Source organism: Anastrepha obliqua, chromosome 6 (genome assembly GCF_027943255.1).
Source record: "Anastrepha obliqua isolate idAnaObli1 chromosome 6, idAnaObli1_1.0, whole genome shotgun sequence".
In the NCBI taxonomy this organism is placed as follows: domain Eukaryota; kingdom Metazoa; phylum Arthropoda; class Insecta; order Diptera; family Tephritidae; genus Anastrepha; species Anastrepha obliqua.
Window position 1 is genome coordinate 17,340,095 of NC_072897.1, and position 23,014 is coordinate 17,363,108.

Genomic DNA, 23,014 nt, shown 5'->3' on the forward strand with positions numbered 1-23,014 from the left:
TAATACTGGTTTTCCATCCTTGCGGGATTTCATTAAAATAATTTTATTGTATTTATTATAGATATCAAGTAGGGAAATAAATTGCATATTATTTATTTGTTATTATTTTTGAAAAATGTGCAAGGGTACAAAGCATACAAAGAAATACATGTTAGAATAATGAAATATCTAATTTGTGACTTTGAGTGAAAAAGTCTATAAGTAGCTTTTGTTTTATTTAATAAATTTAATAGCACTGCATAAATCGGCTAAAAAGTTAGACTCATACAAAGAGCATCACTATTATTATGTAAGAAGAAGGTTTTATTGGTTAATGACTACATTAATACATCGCCATTTAATTGATTTATTAGGAACATGCATTTGAGTAATTTTCTGACATTGTTGCAAAATTTGACATGCCAATATAGAATATTGTATAGTTATATATTATTCGTTAAAAGTCCGAAAGACTCCAACTATAGTACATTTTTACCATAATATGACAGTTGTATTTACTGTTCTTACTTATATTTGCTGATAGTATTTTCAAACAAAGAATCGTCAGTTACCGGTCAGTGTTCACCCACTGACTGTATGTGATTTGTTTAACTTTATTTTCGGTCAAAGTTTGTTTAATGGAACACATTACTTTTGATACTCCTGGACATGCTTTGCAATCACGCAAAAAACAATAGGGCGTCGAATTTTCGCAAACACACTGTTTTATCAAATCGCCCATATTCTCCTTGAAATTTACTTAACATTTTTTTAGTTCATGCCTGATTCCATAAATTTTGAAAGCCACATTCTGATGCGTTTTACACACGCAAACATTATGCGTCTCACTTTGCCCAGCGACAATGCATTCGCGAGGCCGAGGTTCTTTTGATAGACCAATTAATGCCTCAAGGTATTTTATTCTAAATTGCTCGTGTAGATAATTCAGATTAAAGAGTAACAACGTTTTTTGTTCTTTTAGTTTTTTATCTTTATTAAAAACAGTTTTGCAGTCTTTTATTCCAGGTATTGTTGTGAGAATTTGAATTTTATCGTTGATACTGTTCTGTAAAGTACAAGTAAAGCGTCTTTAATATTTTTCACAAAAGCTGAGTATGGATTTTCTGTTTTTTCTGATTTTTTCATTCTGTATTCTCTGTTTCTTTTCCGGAATTAATGACGTCTGCCACAATTTCTTTGCGTTCCTTATCGCATTAATCAGAATACCTTTTTTTTAATTAGTGGTTCGCCTAGGTCTTGCACAATTTTGTTCACTTTAACGAATTTCAAAGAATGATCAATGTTCTTCATTTCGAAATTTTCAGCCTATGAATCGTCAAAAGAATCTATAGAGCTATCCGACGTCTCACTTTCTGCACTTTGACTGAAAAAAGAAACGTGGCGATTTACTCTAGCGGAGTCAGCAATTTTAAATGTTTTATTAACTTTTGCATTAAAAATTTAAGTGTTTTTATTTATAAGTTATCATTATAAATTCATTCAATAGTCCTTTGAGGTTAAAAATAGCAATAAAAGAAAGAAAATTTGGAAAGTATGTAAATATCTAACGAAATGCACATTATAAGTACAAGCAGTAGTTTTTTTACAGTATGTGACATATTAATTTCCAATGTGATTATGTAAGCGATAATAATTGAATAATTACTCGTGTTCTGACAATGTTCAACTAGTGCGTTCACAGTAGTTTTCGCAATCTGATATAAATAATTCTTTGCGACCCATTTTACAAACATATTGACCAATATATTTTTCAAATTAATCATTCCACTTAGATGTCACCAAAAATAAATTGCGTCGGACACAATTAAGGCCTTTTTTCATAAACGGATTACAGCATTGCTCGGTCGAACCATAATTACAATAATATTCAAAACCGAATTTTGAAAAGGTCGAGCCAAGGACTCCTAAAACACTCAGGCTAAAAAAAAACCCATTGTATTTAAAGCTCTAGAAAACGGGTGTATAATCAAGGAGGAAAGGAGAAAGTATCAGAGAAAGAGATAGGAGTTAGAGGAGATAAAAGTAGTAAGTCCTGGGAGAATTTTCCAGATGATTCTTTCGAAAATCTGTAAATATCCCCCAGTTTTAGACAACGAAGGCAGGACACTCACAGAGAAGGTGCTCAGTGCTATCCGCCTCCTCCAAGCATGACAGGCACACTGGGTCTTCAATGATTCGAATGGTGATCATATGTTGACCCCATGGGTTGTGTCCTGTAATGATACCGACCATCAACCGAATGTCTTTCCTTCTAAGTGTTGATATAAAGTTTAACAGTTTTCTGTTCGGACTTATCACAAAACACTTTGCAGTCTGCAGGGTTCTAGACCGGACCATCGCTCTTTACGTAAATTGCATACACAATCGCTGATCGAATTCATGATTCCTGCGGAACGGATTCCGATTTATTGGCTCTGGTCCTTGTGGGGGAACCGCTAATGTACGTCTGGCAAATTCATTGGCAATCTCGTTTCCTTGAACACCGGAGTATCCAGGAACCCATATAATAAAGGCCTGTTATGTCTTGCGACAGAATTAAGCTTCTTCTTACATTCTTGAACAATTTTTGAGGTTTGCTTCGCGTTCTCCAGGGCCTTCAATGCAGCTGACTATCACTGAAGACTCGAATCTGTTTTCCGCTCTCCTCTCGATTATCCATTCGGCTACTTTCAGGATGGCAAAAATTCCGTTTGGAAAACAATTGCCACTACGCCCATAGCATAGTGATACTTATTACTATCGCTTAGGTGCCATCCGTTTCCAAACCCTATTTCATTCTTGGACCCATCGGTAAAGAAAATAACCATCAAACCTCCCTGCAAGCTTTCTGGATTGCTTCATTGCTCACACAATCTGACATCAAATTTCCTTCCAAAGGAAGCTATGGGTATCAGGTCGTCTTTAGGTGCCAAAAACAGTGGATACTGCTCATATAGGAACTTAAAGATTTCTCTGTGTCCCAAAGTTCCATCTTCGTACCAGAAATCATATTTATGTAGTCTACACATTGCTATTATTGCTTCCTGTTGTATCTTAAGATCCAGGGGGAGTAAATCAAGTATAGAGCATTTAGGGCATCACCAGAGGTTGTACTCATGGCACCCGTGATGCATAAACATACACTTATTTACAGCCTGTATAGTTCCCGGATTGTGGACTTAACCATGCTCTGTCGCCACCAGACCACTAAGGCGTAAGTGATGATTGGTTTTATAAGTGCTGTGTATATCCATAGGACCACAGCAGGTTTCACCAAAAGCTCTGCGGCATTGCTGAAAAATCTTCAATGCACGATTCACCTTCAGTGAAACGTGTGTCTCCCAAGTCAGCTTCTTATCCAAGATGCTTCCTAGATATTTAACTTCATCGGAAAGACCAAGTGTCACACCTTTCAGTGTTGGAAGACGAAGTCCATCCAATTTCCGTTATCTCGTAAACAAGACTATGGTTGTTTTGTTCGGATTAACGGAAAGACGTTGTTTCATGCACCAGTAATCGATTTCGTCAAGAATCCTCTGCACTTTCGTGCAAAGCCTCCTTATGGATTTATCCGATGTTAACGCACAGACATCGTCCGCATATGCTTGGACATGAAAACCGAGTTCCTGTATCTCCGCTAGTAGAGAGTCTACGACAAAGCACCACAGCAGCGGAGAAAGAACACCCCCTTGGGGACATCCTTGCCTGCCCTTGACTGTGATTTGTTCGTCACTGCTCCCACCAGCGGTTAACAGCCTCTCCGAAAGCGTGGAATATATCCATTTTACAATGGTTTGATCAACTCCGTGTCGTTCGGCAGAAGAACATATCGAGCCGAAAGTGGCATTATCAAAAGCCCCCTCAATGTGCACGAACACGCCCATTGTGTATTCGTCAGCTTCCAGCCCAGCTTGCTAACAAGATCGTGTGAGGCTGATTCACATGACTTTCCACTCTGATAAGCGTATTGATTTCTACTAAGTGGACTTCTCGGCGATACCGCCACTGGAATATGTTTCTCCACCACTCATTCTAGACTTTTCAACACGAACGATGTCAAACTGATTCCTCTAACACTTTTTGCTAGGGAATAGTCATCTCTTCCTGGTTTCGGAATAAATACTACTCTTCCATTGGGATGGTATATAACCAAATGCAAGACAGATTGTGAAGATCCGTTTCAGGGCTTCAGCCAGTCTCCTCCTTTTTTTAAGCATTCCTGGATGTATCCCGTCAGGTCCAGGGGACTTAAAGTTCTCAAAGGAAGACTAGGAACACCTTATTGACTCCTTTGCCACTATCCGACTAGCAATATACCAGCTGTACCTAGAGGTTCCACCGTTGCTACCGTTATTGTTCATGCCACTCTCTTCTTCAGAGAGAGTTCTACTACCTGGAAAATGGGTTTCGAGTAAAGCATTAAACGTTTCCGATTTTGAAATGGTGTATGAACCATCAGGTTTTCAAATGGAGTCCAGCCTTACTGAGCGGTCTAGATGAAAGACCTTACAAAGTCTCGATTTTCCCTCATTTCTTCGACGTTACTGCAGAAATTTCTATAGGATTCAAGTTTGGCTTTCGGTAGTTTTTTCTTATATTCTTTCTGTATAAGTCGATGATTAGCCCAGTCCTCTTCTGTTTGGGTATTTAGCGCCTTATTAAGAAGTTTTCTGGATCCTGCGCGAAGTAAAAGTGCCTTCTAATTCTTAGTAACATCTTCTCTCATTTCTACTGATTTGAGTTTTTTCAGGTTTGGTAATCGCTCTGTTACAAGCTCACCTCATTTCGAGGATTCCTACCGGAAGGTATTGATATTGTATCAATTCCCAGTCGGAATTCGAAAAGACGATGATCAGAAAGAGAGTCCTCTTCCAAAACTCGCCATCGGTTGATTTGATTTCCAACTGACCTATTGGTAAGTGTTGAATCAATCACCTCTTGTCTCCTTTTGATTACAAAAGTTGGTTTGTTACCAGTGTTTTGAATGCCCAAATTGGATAACAGGATAAAATACAGTAACTTGAGACCTCTGGGTTGCATTTGCTGCTTCCCCATAAAATGTTCTGTGAATTTGCGTCACAGCCCTCTATTAGCCCCAGATTATTGGATTTTGCGTACTTGACCACTTCTCTTAGCTCCCTCGAAGGAGGTGGCTGTAAAGAGTCATAGGGTAGGTAAGCCGAAACTATGATTGATTCGACACTGTTCCCACTCTTCAAGTACTTTATACGCAGTCTCACATTCCCCTCACAATAAAGTATTTGTCCCCACGACATCGCACCTAGACCACAGATACGCTTGTGACATACCCATGGTTCTTGTATTAGTATTATGTGTGGGTTTGTTTGCAGTTTTGCATGCCTACGGCACAGGAGAGCCGTAGACGTTTTGCTATACTTCAGATTTATCTGTGTGAATATTACTACAGTCATGAGACTGAATATATTTACGGTTTGTCCTCCACCTTATCCTGGACACGGAAATGGATTCGCCCCAGATGTAGGTGAGGACGCCACCCGTACTTCGACTTCGACTCTTGAGAGACCCAAGATCGATACCCATTACCCGGTGGGAACCCGCCTCCGAAGTGGTAGCGGATTTCTGCCTGGTGCACCAGTATACTCTCCAGAGAGTCGTGTCAAGATCTTCGTTCTGAACACGGATGCGTGTGAAGAGTTCTGCTGAACTACAGGAAGGACCCGGAATCCAGACACTCGCTCGTACCAGCCTTTATTTGCTTCTCTCAACAAGAATGAACTTGCTGTTTTCGCATGTTTGCTATCATTTTTTCAAGCCATTCTGGGGAAAAAGCATCGGAACAGTGCACCTTTACGATGCCGTTTACCACGCTTTTACCGTCGAAAGTCGGCGCGTCTTTCGACTCACCGATAGCTTTCCAAAGATAGCTGTCAAGATAGTCTTGTTACCCTTTGGACAGTAGACCGTCTTGTTTGTCGGTATGTATCTCCACCGTCATTGCCTTTGCTGCCATTCTCGCGAATGATTCGCCAGACGTTGACGGAAAAATGTCATTCGACATTTGAAGTCCTTTAGCCCTTGCCTTGTCAGGTAAAGGTTTATCTGCCTTTGATTGGGTCGACGATGCAGGCATTTCTGAATTCCATCTACGACTTTCCTCTTCTTTGCCTTTCTCTTCTTCCCGGTCATTGGCACAAACCCCGTTTCGTTTCCGGAAGAGTGCAACGTTACAGATGAATCTTCTGTTCTGCCACGCTTTCCCGTTTCCATTACAGGTTTCGAAGTTGACGGAAATTGAGTACTTACCTTAGCTGATGCTTCGGCTTTCTTCGCCTTCTGTCTTCTTCGTTTGATCTGCCTTGCGGATAGACCAACACCTGCTTTCGTATCTCCAATATCTTCAATCTTTTTACCTGATTCGCACCAGGTTTAACCGTTGTCAAAGACTTACTCGGTACCAGAGATCCATCTGAGTCTACTGAGAGATTGTCCGCCATCTCCACATCCTCCGCAACTTGCTCAGTTGTTTCGGATCGTTTCGGCGACGGTGTATCGCTCACACTCACTCGGCTCTTCATTGGCATAGCTAATGTGCCATGTTTCACCACTAGTAGTTCGCTTCCTCTGGAACCCTGGGTGTCAGTTCCGGTCATAGGGGGGTGTGGGGGGTTTGGAGCTGCACATCCGATGCCCAGGTCGTCGATTGCTCGACGGGAGGATTTCCGAAAATTGGTTATCTCGTGCAGAAAGATCCCTGTTTAGCCTCCACATTGCAAGAAAGAAATGCATTTTATACCTCCTGCCAGGATGTTGGTACAGTAATCTCCACATAGTACTTAGATGGCCACCATTTCCGCCGTTCCGCGGATGGGTGGATACCCAATTCCTATATGGAACTGCCCTCTTAGTTCGTGGTAAGTTAATCTCCATAACATGGGATTAAATCATCACTTAAGCATCATCCCCGCGGCAAGGAGACCACCATGACAAGGACAATAATATTGAAATATGCAAATATGCTCTGTTACCAGTCACCACTTAAATCGAACTGACACAAAGCTGTGTCGAACTCCGTAAATAAGTAATAAATCCTGTGCGAGCAGGTTCAAACGTGCACGCAGCTTCAGTTTGCGCGGTCCCTCTAGCCGCCGCGCGGCCGATCAGCAGATGGCAGCAATGCCACCGTCGAGCGCATCAAGTTACAAAATAGTCAATATCTCGGAAATGGACACAATTATATTGTGGACTCGTACAAAATTATATTTTCAGATTATTGAACGTAAGCGTTTTCCGCACAATTATGCGCAAGTCCGATTTTTTAACAGCGTGAAGAAAACATGAAAAAATGCAATTGTTTACAAAAAGTTATTGCGTATTTATCTATTTGTCACAATAAAAAGAGTTATTAACACTTGAAAAATAGTACAGTTACTTGAATGGTATGCAAAATTTCACGTCATTATCTATTGGAGTTTTTGAGTAATTAATTTTTCAATTTAATCTTGCTTAACACTTTGACTGTTAATAACATCCGTAAAGGAACCGCAAATGAAACTCCAAAACCTGATGGGAAACAAGCAGTCGCAGCAAATAAGAGAAGAAACCGCAGGCGATAGAGACCGCCTCGTATAGACGCTATAGTTGTCAAAAGCGTTGGAAATGTCTCATATGCAGACATTCTTAAACGTGTGAAAACCGAGCCATGTTTACAGGAGCTCAATCAGAAAGTACATGGTGTTAAAAAAATTGCAAGTGGAGACTTGCTACTGGTGCTCGAACGATCATCTGATCCATACAAATTCAAGCTCAACAAAGCAGTTAAAGCTGTCCTAGGAGATGTAGTTGAAGTTAGGACACTAACCGAACTACGGGAAATCGAAATTCGCGATCTCGACCAAATCACGACGAGAGAAGATGTACATGAAGTCATTGGAAACCGATTTAGGGAACTGAATGTGCCTTCGTCTGCAGTCGTTAATCTGCGAAAAACTTATGGTGGGCCGCAAACGGTGACCCTAAAAGTTACACCTGAGACTACTACTAAACTTACAGCAGTAGAAAAAATACGGATTGGCCAATTAATTGCCTCTTTAGAGACAAACTTGCTCCGAAATTGTGTTTTAAGTGCATGGATTACGGACATATCGCAGCGAGATGCAAAAGCACGGATGATTTCACCAAGACCTGCTTTAAATGCGGCAGTAAAGATCACCAGGCAAAGAATTGTAAAATTGCAATTGTACAGCAAATTGTAAAATCTGTAGAAAGAAAAAATAAGCGAAACCGCATACGCGATGACTAGCACCAAGTGTCCTTTCATCAAAGAGCACTTAAGGAACTGCGACATAAATGAAGTTTCTCCAGCAGAATTTGAATCACTGCGAAAAGGCACAAAGCCTTCTCGAGCAATCTGTACGGGACCATAAAATAGAAATACTCAGCAAACACTATAAATACGGAAATGGCAACGATTGGGTCTCTGACACTACGGGCAAATCAGCTATCTGGAATTGTGGATTGAATAGGTCACAGATGACGAACATAAGCACAACTGACGGCTTTGTACGACCTTGTGTTGGAAATCTGTTTGTTTACAGCTGTTATCTTTCATTCAATTTAACCTTGGCTGAAGCTATACACGTCCTGGAAGATCTAGCAAATGACATAAAAGATCATAGCCTGTTATCGTAGCTGGTGACTTTAACGCCTGGGCAGTGAATTGGTGATACCCCCGAACCACCCCTAGAGAAAAAGCCCTCCTGGAAGTGTTCATTTATCGCGACAAATTTAAAACTATCGACTTGCCTTCACAGTGGTTCGAAGGATCATTATTTAATAACTTGCCCGAAATTCCAAGCGCTCACTGCATTTAAAAGATTTGAATTCGGAAAATCGATTTCCCTGTGCATAAATTGCTTACGCAAGAGACAAAAGTGCAATGCAGACCGCTGTGGTGTGTGCAACCAATCGCATCACTAGAAGCGAGCCTGGCTGAGTCATGCTAGCTACAGCCGTAGTTAATGTGCCCATTTACACGAGGAGACATCTGGAAGGGAAACATTTTGTTCGGTGGTGAAGGACGGCCGCGGAAGAGAGAAGGGAATTTGTCTCCTGTACTGGCGACACGTTTTGCTCTTCTTATTCGTATTTCAAATCTTAAAGCAATTTTTGACAGTTGCTTCATTTGTTTTCTTCTTTTGTGGATTTGTTCACTATGCTTGGAATAGCGCTTATGAATTCAGCGAATCAGCAAACATTTCAAAGAACAGAGAAATGATCAATAATCGACCTCAGATTTGTTAGCTCTAGCCCCGCGAGTAGCAGGAAATGGTGCCTTAGCCAGTATTACACTGGTAGTGATCATTTCCAAATACATTGCGTAATAAGCAAACATGATAGGCCTAAGTCACCTAACTCTTACGATGTGAGATACCCAGCTGGAACTGTAGACCCTGAAGTGTCCAAGATTATGACGGCAAACTTTACACCCATTGGAAATGTGGCTGAAAAGACAAATCAATAAAGCAAGTCAAAAAAGCATGTGACGCAGTTATGAGTAAAACAAGGCCTAATAAATACTACAGAGAGCCCGTTTACTGGTGGACGGAAGAAATCTCCACAGCACGCAAAGAATGCAATACAGCAAGGCGAACATACCAGTGGTAAAGACGTACGGCCAATTTTGAAAGGAACAAATTTTACAAACAAAAAAGGAAAACGCTAAAAAATGCAAACAAAAAAAATGCGAACATTCCGAATTTAAGAACTTTATGAGTCTGTTTGAGAGTTTAGTGCACAATGATCCCATAATCCCGGATATTGATAAATTTAATCATTTAGTGTCCTGTTTATCCGGTGAAGAATTAGGCACAGTGAAGTCCTTCCAAACGTCGGAAGAAAATTATCCACAGGCGTTGGCAAGCTTGAAAAAAGTGTATGACAATAAATCCCTGATATTTTTTTTAATACAATGTCAAAACTTTTTGAATTGTCAAAAATCCAAAGGCCTAAGGCGTCATCTTTGCGATCTAATAATACGTTCACATATACATAAGTAGATGATCTACTTTTTTGCGCTTTACTCAAAATCCGTGATTAAAAAGCACGATTTATATAAAATAAATCCAGATATTATAATAACAATACTTATTGACAAATAACCCTGTGTTTTCTATGTTATCGATAATTATTATTACGAATGTAAGGAGAAACATAAAATTAAAAACCAAATGAAATGGATGCCGGCAGAGAAAACAGGTCTTTAAACATAATTCTAATAAAATGTTAGTTAAATATTATTAATTAGGGATTCATTCTACAGAAAAAAGCGTGTGTTCATAAACGTATGCCCTCCTTTTACTTATTATAAAATGTAATATAGAAATTCCTATGCGTATTACTGCCATAATTTTTTGCAACCGCAGTAAACGTCGCATACGGATTTCCTCCAACTGTTTATTATTAGCAGCCAATTGCGCAATTAAATTAGCTATTCTTTCTCTTTGTATTTTCTTCATATCATTATTAATAATTAAAGAAACCAAAAACACCGATGTATTCCACCAAAATAATTTCTACTAGCAAACCCGGCCCCCTTCGCTGGGCACACTAAAATAGAATAGATATGGTTTAGAACAGAAAATATATGGTTTTCATATTATTTATTTCTTTATTCTTTATTCAAGCGCTTTGGCATAAACAATATTTTTTGTTTTTCTATTTGTTTTTGAGTAAATATAAAATATAAATTGAAAATCAGGAAAAAAGAAGATTGTTTTTAAATTTCAAATCAACGCATATGAATAAACAATCGTCTTTTTTCCTGATCATCTATGAATTTTTCGTTTCAATTTATATGTTTTATTAAGCATTGGAGCTTTTTTAACCATTATCCATTTATATTTTAAAAAAAAAAAACGAAAAAAAATTTTTTTTCCACGAACACATAATTTCATTCGGATTTCACATTAAATTCTCAAATTTCGTAAGAAATTATTCACTGTTCCAAAATCCACTCCAAAAAAATTCACAAACAATTTTTACATGTTGCACTTACGTTTTTTCCTTATGGCATCCAAATCAGAAAGAAATATTGACACATTGTAACTCACACTGTCAATTTGACAGTTCAGTTCCGCGCCAAGCGTTAAAAAAGTAAGCGACATTATGGCTGGTTCAAAAGAACGCTGTACCCGTTGCCAGTGCTCCGAATTACAACCAAACTTTACGAAACCCATTTTCAATACTTACTTAACAATGTGCGTAAGTTTGGTTTAATTCGGTGCAAAGACACGGCGGGTCCACGTTTTGGCATATATTTCGAGACCCTAGTCATCAATAGGTATGAAAATTACCCCGTATTAAAGCACTTATCAACAGCTTTCATTTGATATCCATATTGTACAAACACATCCTAGGGTCCACGTTTTGGTCTCTATCTCGAGACCCTAGTCACGGAGCGGCATGAAAAATACTCTGAACTAAAGCATTCACCAACAGCTTCCATTTGATACCCATATTGTACATACACGTCCGAAGGTTACCCGGGTCCACGTTTTGACCTATATCTCGAGACCCTATCTACCAATAGGTATTCAAACTATACGGAAATCATCTTCAATACCTACATAACAATGTGTGTAAGTTTGGTTTAATTCGGTTCAAAGACACGGCGGGTCCACGTTTTGGCATATATTTCGAGACCATAGTCATCAATAGGTATGAAAATTACCCCGTATTAAAGCACTTATCAACAGCTTTCATTTGATATCCATATTGTACAAACACATTCTAGGGTCCACGTTTTGGTCTCTATCTCGAGACCCTAGTCACGGAGCGGCATGAAAAATACTCTGAACTAAAGCATTCACCAACAGCTTCCATTTGATATCCATGTTGTACATACACATCCGAAGGTTACCCGGGTCCACGTTTTGACCTATATCTCGAGTCCTATCCACCAATAGGTATCCAAACTATACGGAAACCATCTTCAATACCTTCTTAACAATGTGTGTAAGTTTGGTTTAATTCGGTGCAGACACGGCCGGTTAGCGAACACACACAAAAAGTTGACTTTATTTTATACTAGCATCACCCAGTGGGCTTCGCACCACCATACATAAAATGTTTGTTTTATATCGCAAGAAATTTTTCAGATTAGGTTTTCTTTATAGAACTCGTAAAATGTTTAAACAGTTGAATTAGTTGATTTTTTTCATTCAACATACTTTCTAAAGATGTCACAATAGCCTTTTCTGTACTTTTTTAAAATTTGATTGTGGTGGTCACCTATATACAGGTAAGGTACCGGTTCTAACACATCCTAGGGTTATCCAGGTCCACGTTTTGGTCTATATCTCGAGACCCTAGTTACGGAGGGGCATTAAAAATACTCTATACTATAGAATCATCAGCAGCTTCCATTTGCTACCCATATTGTACAAACACATCCTAGGGTTACCCGGGTTCACGTTTTGGATTATATCTCGAGACCCTAGTCACGGAACGGTATGAAAAATACTCTATACTATAGAAATCATCAACAGCTTCCATTTGCTACCCATATTGTACGAACACATCCTTAAGTTATCGGGGTCCACATTTTGGGCGATATCTCGAGACCCTAGCCACGGAGCGGCATCAAAAATACTCTATACTATAGAATCATCAGCAGCTTCCATTGGGTACCCATATTGTACAAACACATCCTAGGGTTACCCGGTTCCACGTTTTGGATTATATCTCGAGACCCTAGTCACGGAACGGTATGAAAAATACTCTATACTATAGAAATCATCAACAGCTCCCATTTGCTATCCATATTGTACAAACACATCCTTAAGTTATCGGGGTCCACATTTTGGGCGATATCTCGAGACCCTAGTTACGGAGCGGCATCAAAAATACTCTATACTATAGAATCATCAACAGCTTCCTGGTGCACCAGTATACTCTCCAGAGAGTCGTGTCAAGATCTTCGTTCTGAACACGGATGCGTGTGAAGAGTTCTGCTGAACTACAGGAAGGACCCGGAATCCAGACACTCGCTCGTACCAGCCTTTATTTGCTTCTCTCAACAAGAATGAACTTGCTGTTTTCGCATGTTTGCTATCATTTTTTCAAGCCATTCTGGGGAAAAAGCATCGGAACAGTGCACCTTTACGATGCCGTTTACCACGCTTTTACCGTCGAAAGTCGGCGCGTCTTTCGACTCACCGATAGCTTTCCAAAGATAGCTGTCAAGATAGTCTTGTTACCCTTTGGACAGTAGACCGTCTTGTTTGTCGGTATGTATCTCCACCGTCATTGCCTTTGCTGCCATTCTCGCGAATGATTCGCCAGACGTTGACGGAAAAATGTCATTCGACATTTGAAGTCCTTTAGCCCTTGCCTTGTCAGGTAAAGGTTTATCTGCCTTTGATTGGGTCGACGATGCAGGCATTTCTGAAGTCCATCTCACGACTTTCCTCTTCTTTGCCTTTCTCTTCTTCCCGGTCATTGGCACAAACCCCGTTTCGTTTCCGGAAGAGTGCAACGTTACAGATGAATCTTCTGTTCTGCCACGCTTTCCCGTTTCCATTACAGGTTTCGAGGTTGACGGAAATTGAGTACTTACCTTAGCTGATGCTTCGGCTTTCTTCGCCTTCTGTCTTCTTCGTTTGATCTGCCTTGCGGATAGACCAACACCTGCTTTCGTATCTCCAATATCTTCAGTCTTTTTACCTGATTCGCACCAGGTTTAACCGTTGTCAAAGACTTACTCGGTACCAGAGATCCATCTGAGTCTACTGAGAGATTGTCCGCCATCTCCACATCCTCCGCAACTTGCTCAGTTGTTTCGGATCGTTTCGGCGACGGTGTATCGCTCACACTCACTCGGCTCTTCATTGGCATAGCTAATGTGCCATGTTTCACCACTAGTAGTTCGCTTCCTCTGGAACCCTGGGTGTCAGTTCCGGTCATAGGGGGGTGTGGGGGGCTTGGAGCTGCACATCCGATGCCCAGGTCGTCGATTGCTCGACGGGAGGATTTCCGAAAATGGGTTACCTCGTGCAGAAAGATCCTTGTTTAGCCTCCACATTGCAAGAAAGAAATGCATTTTATACCTCCTGCCAGGATGTTGGTACAGTAATCTCCACATAGTACTTAGATGGCCACCATCTCCGCCGTTCCGCGGATGGGTGGATACCCAATTCCTATATGGAACTGCCCTCTTAGTTCGTGGTAAGTTAATCTCCATAACATGGGATTAAATCATCACTTAAGCATCATCCCCGCGGCAAGGAGACCACCATGACAAGGACAATAATATTGAAATATGCAAATATGCTCTGTTACCAGTCACCACTTAAATCGAACTGACACAAAGCTGTGTCGAACTCCGTAAATAAGCAATAAATCCTGTGCGAGCAGGTTCAAACGTGCACGCAGCTTCAGTTTGCGCGGTCCCTCTAGCCGCCGCGCGGCCGATCAGCAGATGGCAGCAATGCCACCGTCGAGCGCATCAAGTTACAAAATAGTCAATATCTCGGAAATGGACACAATTATATTGTGGACTCGTACAAAATTATATTTTCAGATTATTGAACGTAAGCGTTTTCCGCACAATTATGCGCAAGTCCGATTTTTTAACAGCGTGAAGAAAACATGAAAAAATGCAATTGTTTACAAAAAGTTATTGCGTATTTATCTATTTGTCACAATAAAAAGAGTTATTAACACTTGAAAAATAGTACAGTTACTTGAATGGTATGCAAAATTTCACGTCATTATCTATTGGAGTTTTTGAGTAATTAATTTTTCAATTTAATCTTGCTTAACACTTTGACTGTTAATAACATCCGTAAAGGAACCGCAAATGAAACTCCAAAACCTGATGGGAAACAAGCAGTCGCAGCAAATAAGAGAAGAAACCGCAGGCGATAGAGACCGCCTCGTATAGACGCTATAGTTGTCAAAAGCGTTGGAAATGTCTCATATGCAGACATTCTTAAACGTGTGAAAACCGAGCCATGTTTACAGGAGCTCAATCAGAAAGTACATGGTGTTAAAAAAATTGCAAGTGGAGACTTGCTACTGGTGCTCGAACGATCATCTGATCCATACAAATTCAAGCTCAACAAAGCAGTTAAAGCTGTCCTAGGAGATGTAGTTGAAGTTAGGACACTAACCGAACTACGGGAAATCGAAATTCGCGATCTCGACCAAATCACGACGAGAGAAGATGTACATGAAGTCATTGGAAACCGATTTAGGGAACTGAATGTGCCTTCGTCTGCAGTCGTTAATCTGCGAAAAACTTATGGTGGGCCGCAAACGGTGACCCTAAAAGTTACACCTGAGACTACTACTAAACTTACAGCAGTAGAAAAAATACGGATTGGCCAATTAATTGCCTCTTTAGAGACAAACTTGCTCCGAAATTGTGTTTTAAGTGCATGGATTACGGACATATCGCAGCGAGATGCAAAAGCACGGATGATTTCACCAAGACCTGCTTTAAATGCGGCAGTAAAGATCACCAGGCAAAGAATTGTAAAATTGCAATTGTACAGCAAATTGTAAAATCTGTAGAAAGAAAAAATAAGCGAAACCGCATACGCGGTCCAAGTGTCCTTTCATCAAAGAGCACTTAAGGAACTGCGACATAAATGAAGTTTCTCCAGCAGAATTTGAATCACTGCGAAAAGGCACAAAGCCTTCTCGAGCAATCTGTACGGGACCATAAAATAGAAATACTCAGCAAACACTATAAATACGGAAATGGCAACGATTGGGTCTCTGACACTACGGGCAAATCAGCTATCTGGAATTGTGGATTGAATAGGTCACAGATGACGAACATAAGCACAACTGACGGCTTTGTACGACCTTGTGTTGGAAATCTGTTTGTTTACAGCTGTTATCTTTCATTCAATTTAACCTTGGCTGAAGCTATACACGTCCTGGAAGATCTAGCAAATGACATAAAAGATCATAGCCTGTTATCGTAGCTGGTGACTTTAACGCCTGGGCAGTGAATTGGTGATACCCCCGAACCACCCCTAGAGAAAAAGCCCTCCTGGAAGTGTTCATTTATCGCGACAAATTTAAAACTATCGACTTGCCTTCACAGTGGTTCGAAGGATCATTATTTAATAACTTGCCCGAAATTCCAAGCGCTCACTGCATTTAAAAGATTTGAATTCGGAAAATCGATTTCCCTGTGCATAAATTGCTTACGCAAGAGACAAAAGTGCAATGCAGACCGCTGTGGTGTGTGCAACCAATCGCATCACTAGAAGCGAGCCTGGCTGAGTCATGCTAGCTACAGCCGTAGTTAATGTGCCCATTTACACGAGGAGACATCTGGAAGGGAAACATTTTGTTCGGTGGTGAAGGACGGCCGCGGAAGAGAGAAGGGAATTTGTCTCCTGTACTGGCGACACGTTTTGCTCTTCTTATTCGTATTTCAAATCTTAAAGCAATTTTTGACAGTTGCTTCATTTGTTTTCTTCTTTTGTGGATTTGTTCACTATGCTTGGAATAGCGCTTATGAATTCAGCGAATCAGCAAACATTTCAAAGAACAGAGAAATGATCAATAATCGACCTCAGATTTGTTAGCTCTAGCCCCGCGAGTAGCAGGAAATGGTGCCTTAGCCAGTATTACACTGGTAGTGATCATTTCCAAATACATTGCGTAATAAGCAAACATGATAGGCCTAAGTCACCTAACTCTTACGATGTGAGATACCTAGCTGGAACTGTAGACCCTGAAGTGTCCAAGATTATGACGGCAAACTTTACACCCATTGGAAATGTGGCTGAAAAGACAAATCAATAAAGCAAGTCAAAAAAGCATGTGACGCAGTTATGAGTAAAACAAGGCCTAATAAATACTACAGAGAGCCCGTTTACTGGTGGACGGAAGAAATCTCCACAGCACGCAAAGAATGCAATACAGCAAGGCGAACATACCAGTGGTAAAGACGTACGGCCAATTTTGAAAGGAACAAATTTTACAAACAAAAAAGGAAAACGCTAAAAAATGCAAACAAAAAAAATGCGAACATTCCGAATTTAAGAACTTTATGAGTCTGTTTGAGAGTTTAGTGCACAATGATCCCATAATCCCGGATATTGATAAATTTAATCATTTAGTGTCCTGTTTATCCGGTGAAGAATTAGGCACAGTGAAGTCCTTCCAAACGTCGGAAGAAAATTATCCACAGGCGTTGGCAAGCTTGAAAAAAGTGTATGACAATAAATCCCTGATATTTTTTTTAATACAATGTCAAAACTTTTTGAATTGTCAAAAATCCAAAGGCCTAAGGCGTCATCTTTGCGATCTAATAATACGTTCACATATACATAAGTAGATGATCTACTTTTTTGCGCTTTACTCAAAATCCGTGATTAAAAAGCACGATTTATATAAAATAAATCCAGATATTATAATAACAATACTTATTGACAAATAACCCTGTGTTTTCTATGTTATCGATAATTATTATTACGAATGTAAGGAGAAACATAAAATTAAAAACCAAATGAAATGGATGCCGGCAGAGAAAACAGGTCTTTAAACATAATTCTAATAAAATGTTAGTTAAATATTATTAATTAGGGATTCATTCTACAGAAAAAAGCGTGTGTTCATAAACGTGTGCCCTCCTTTTACTTATTATAAAATGTAATATAGAAATTCCTATGCGTATTACTGCCATAATTTTTTGCAACCGCAGTAAACGTCGCATACGGATTTCCTCCAACTGTTTATTATTAGCAGCCAATTGCGCAATTAAATTAGCTATTCTTTCTCTTTGTATTTTCTTCATATCATTATTAATAATTAAAGAAACCAAAAACACCGATGTATTCCACCAAAATAATTTCTACTAGCAAACCCGGCCCCCTTCGCTGGGCACACTAAAATAGAATAGATATGGTTTAGAACAGAAAATATATGGTTTTCATATTATTTATTTCTTTATTCTTTATTCAAGCGCTTTGGCATAAACAATATTTTTTGTTTTTCTATTTGTTTTTGAGTAAATATAAAATATAAATTGAAAATCAGGAAAAAAGAAGATTGTTTTTAAATTTCAAATCAACGCATATGAATAAACAATCGTCTTTTTTCCTGATCATCTATGAATTTTTCGTTTCAATTTATATGTTTTATTAAGCATTGGAGCTTTTTTAACCATTATCCAATTATATTTTTCAAAAAAAAAACGAAAAAAAATTTTTTTTCCACGAACACATAATTTCATTCGGATTTCACATTAAATTCTCAAATTTCGTAAGAAATTATTCACTGTTCCAAAATCCACTCCAAAAAAATTCACAAACAATTTTTACACGTTGCACTTACGTTTTTTCCTTATGGCATCCAAATCAGAAAGAAATATTGACACATTGTAACTCACACTGTCAATTTGACAGTTCAGTTCCGCGCCAAGCGTTAAAAAAGTAAGCGACATTATGGTTGGTTCAAAAGAACGCTGTACCCGTTGCCAGTGCTCCGAATTACAACCAAACTTTACGAAACCCATTTTCAATACTTACTTAACAATGTGCGTAAGTTTGGTTTAATTCGGTGCAAAGACACGGCGGGTCCACGTTTTGGCATATATTTCGAGACCCTAGTCATCAATAGGCATGAAAATTACCCCGTATTAAAGCACTTATCAACAGCTTTCATTTGATATCCATATTGTACAAACACATTCTAGGGTCCACGTTTTGGTCTCTATCTCGAGACCCTAGTCACGGAGCGGCATGAAAAATACTCTGAACTAAAGCATTCACCAACAGCTTCCATTTGATACCCATATTGTACATACACGTCCGAAGGTTACCCGGGTCCACGTTTTGACCTATATCTCGAGACCCTATCTACCAATAGGTATTCAAACTATACGGAAATCATCTTCAATACCTACATAACAATGTGTGTAAGTTTGGTTTAATTCGGTTCAAAGACACGGCGGGTCCACGTTTTGGCATATATTTCGAGACCATAGTCATCAATAGGTATGAAAATTACCCCGTATTAAAGCACTTATCAACAGCTTTCATTTGATATCCATATTGTACAAACACATTCTAGGGTCCACGGTTTGGTCTCTATCTCGAGACCCTAGTCACGGAGCGGCATGAAAAATACTCTGAACTAAAGCATTCACCAACAGCTTCCATTTGATATCCATGTTGTACATACACATCCGAAGGTTACCCGGGTCCACGTTTTGACCTATATCTCGAGTCCTATCCACCAATAGGTATCCAAACTATACGGAAACCATCTTCAATACCTTCTTAACAATGTGTGTAAGTTTGGTTTAATTCGGTGCAGACACGGCCGGTTAGCGAACACACACAAAAAGTTGACTTTATTTTATACTAGCATCACCCAGTGGGCTTCGCACCACCATACATAAAATGCTTGTTTTATATCGCAAGAAATTTTTCAGATTAGGTTTTCATTATAGAACTCGTAAAATGTTTAAACAGTTGAATTAGTTGATTTTTTTCATTCAACATACTTTCTAAAGATGTCACAATAGCCTTTTCTGTACTTTTTTAAAATTTGACTGTGGTGGTCACCTATATACAGGTAAGGTACCGGTTCTAACACATCCTAGGGTTATCCAGGTCCACGTTTTGGTCTATATCTCGAGACCCTAGTTACGGAGGGGCATTAAAAATACTCTATACTATAGAATCATCAGCAGCTTCCATTTGCTACCCATATTGTACAAACACATCCTAGGGTTACCCGGGTTCACGTTTTGGATTATATCTCGAGACCCTAGTCACGGAACGGTATGAAAAATACTCTATACTATAGAAATCATCAACAGCTTCCATTTGCTACCCATATTGTACGAACACATCCTTAAGTTATCGGGGTCCACATTTTGGGCGATATCTCGAGACCCTAGCCACGGAGCGGCATCAAAAATACTCTATACTATAGAATCATCAGCAGCTTCCATTGGGTACCCATATTGTACAAACACATCCTAGGGTTACCCGGTTCCACGTTTTGGATTATATCTCGAGACCCTAGTCACGGAACGGTATGAAAAATACTCTATACTATAGAAATCATCAACAGCTCCCATTTGCTATCCATATTGTACGAACACATCCTTAAGTTATCGGGGTCCACATTTTGGGCGATATCTCGAGACCCTAGTTACGGAGCGGCATCAAAAATACTCTATACTATAGAATCATCAACAGTTTCCATTTGCTACCCATATTGTACAAACACATCCTAGGGTTACCCGGGTTCACGTTTTGGCCTATTTCTCGAGACCCTGGTATCCGATTCTTAAAATTTTAAAACACAAACCATCTACTGAATAGTCCAAACAAAGCCTAAAAATTTGGTTTGGATAGGTTACCCCGTTCGCGAGTTTTAAGCGAATATAAGGACAGATTTTCACATTTATATATATAGACTAGCGTACCCTCGCCCGCTTCGCTAGACGATAAATTCAATGATTTGCTGAAAGAGAATAAAATTAATACGAAACAAAGCAAATTCTTTGATACAATTTCATTCAAACTTTATTGTAACACTTTTTGGTAGACAACGTTTTTGGTTTTTTCATCTTTCGCGTGAATAATGACGATGGTTTGCCAACTCGTGAGCAAGCTACATACAATTGTCCATGAGAAAAAATTGGGTATTCTAAATTAATACCGCACATTTGTAGAGACTGTCCTTGCGCCTTATTAATTCTCATAGCGAAGGCAAGGCGAATAGGGAACTGCAAACGTTTGAAATCGAATGGTAAATCCGCCGGAATCAGTGGAATTCAGGGTATCAAAATGTCTTCTCCTTTGTACTTCCCTTTCAAAATTGTTGCTTCGATAACGTTACCCATTAGCTTCTTCACAGCGAGTCTGGTACCGTTGCAAAGTCGGGGCACATTACTATTGCGCAGCATAATAATCGGTGCTCCAATTTTTAATCGTAAATTATGTGGTGGTAAGCCTGGCAAATCGAGTGAGTTTAAGAATTCAGCTGGATAATTTACGACCTCATCTTGATCAGTAATAGTGTCCATTGACTTATACGCAACTATGTCACCAGGTATTTGATCTAAAATAGCTGAATTTATATCATTGACGTCCTTATTTTTCCCAGCTAAAATTGCTCTTTCGCTGAGTCAATCATGGTTTTTGTAATGTTGAACTATGTTTGGAAATACACTCTGTATCAATGCCTCTTTAGACTGTGCAAAAGTGCAGAAATTGCTAGGCAATGTTATCATTCCTGTTGTTTTTGAAAAAAGGTTTATTTTTTTGGTTAAAAAGTGTTTTTTGAAGTTTTGAAAAACACTTCGCTCTAACAAATTTTTTCTCAGTTAATTGCTGAAAATTAAATATTTTGAAAAAACTATACTATTTTTTTTTAATTTAACGTTTTTGAGAAAATTTTGTTCTTGAAAAAATTTCATACTTTTGTAAAAGTTTAAATTGATTTGTTAAAAATGATTTTTTTCCGCTTTGAAAAACACCTCTCGAATAAATGTATTCTCTATTAATAGTGGAATATGAAATGCTTTGAAAACACCATTTTTTTTTAATTTTTTTTGGTTTTCAGAAAATTTTGTTTTGAAAAAATGTCATACCCTTGAAAAAGTTTTATTTTATTTAATTTGTTTAAAATTTTTGAAATTTTTTTTTTTGTAATTTTAGAAAAAAACCATCTCCGAAGAAATTTCTTTTATCTTTTTGAGGAAAATTTGGTTTTGAAAAAATTTCATGCTTTCGAAATTTTTTTATTTTACTTTATTTCTTCAAAATTTTTGAAAACAATTTTTTTTTATAATTTTCGAAAAACACCCCTTTGAAAAAATGTTTTCTATGTGTCATAGTGGTATTCCATTAACTTTTAGGATTATAGTCAAATACTTACAAATATCTACGCTTTCACAAATAGCAACAATAAACAAATTTCCTCAAAACCAAAAAATTTACTTTTTTTCTAAAAAAAATTCTAAACAAACAACGTCAATTTAGAATTTTGTGTTCACTTGTGTTCACGAAAAAACAGTATTGTTTTTATTGTATTAACTGAAAACCAAAATGTTGCAAAAAATCAAAACAAAACTAAATTATTTTTTTGTGTTCATTTGGTCCATATGCTCCATAAAAAGTTGATATGGTAAATAATATGCAGGGTCTGATACACGCAAATTTCCATTGACCATTATAGTGACAAAATTATCGATCACCAATTTCAATACGATTTCAAAATCAGAGTTGGAATGAGTTGTTGTGTGGTGTACTTCTGAAAAAATGAGAAATAAACAAAATAAATCTAAAAATTCGAATTCTAACTTTATCTTGTGTATGTTCTTATTACCTTTGAATTTTTCCAATGAAGCACCATTCATTTTAAATTTTCCAAGAATTTTTTTTATCATTTCGCGTTTCTTTCCTTTTTCATTCGATTCCAACATTTGTTCATAGCCGAAAGCATCGTTTGCAAACGCATTCATTTCCATATAGAATTGGTCAAAGAAAGCATTGCTCAATTGAATTGAAACATTATTTTCATAAATACTTAGGACCTTAACTAATGCACCTTGGTACATACCTAATGCAGATATTCATCGCGACCTTGACATCGATACTATTGATGAAACAATACAAAGCGCTAGCAGAAGACACATAAATAGATTATTAACGCATACAAATCCTATGATGAGAAGACTACCAAATAAAGAAAAATCTACCCCTAGTCGGCTTAACCGTCAAACACCAACAGATCTTGCAAAATCCTTGTAATCAATTGTCAACTAATCGTATATGTCATTGTTTGTTAACCACTTGTTTTTAAATAATATGTATATATTTCTTCTAAATGAGCTTGGGGGCATTGGCCCTTCAATATCACTCTCATTCCATCTTTTTGTAAATCAAATTACTTATTGTCTAACGACAGGTGTAATATTTTATGGAAGAAATAAAAAAAAAAAAAAAAAAATGTTCATTCGAATCATTTGAAATTTCTGTATACAATAACGAAAAATTCAAAAAAAGTT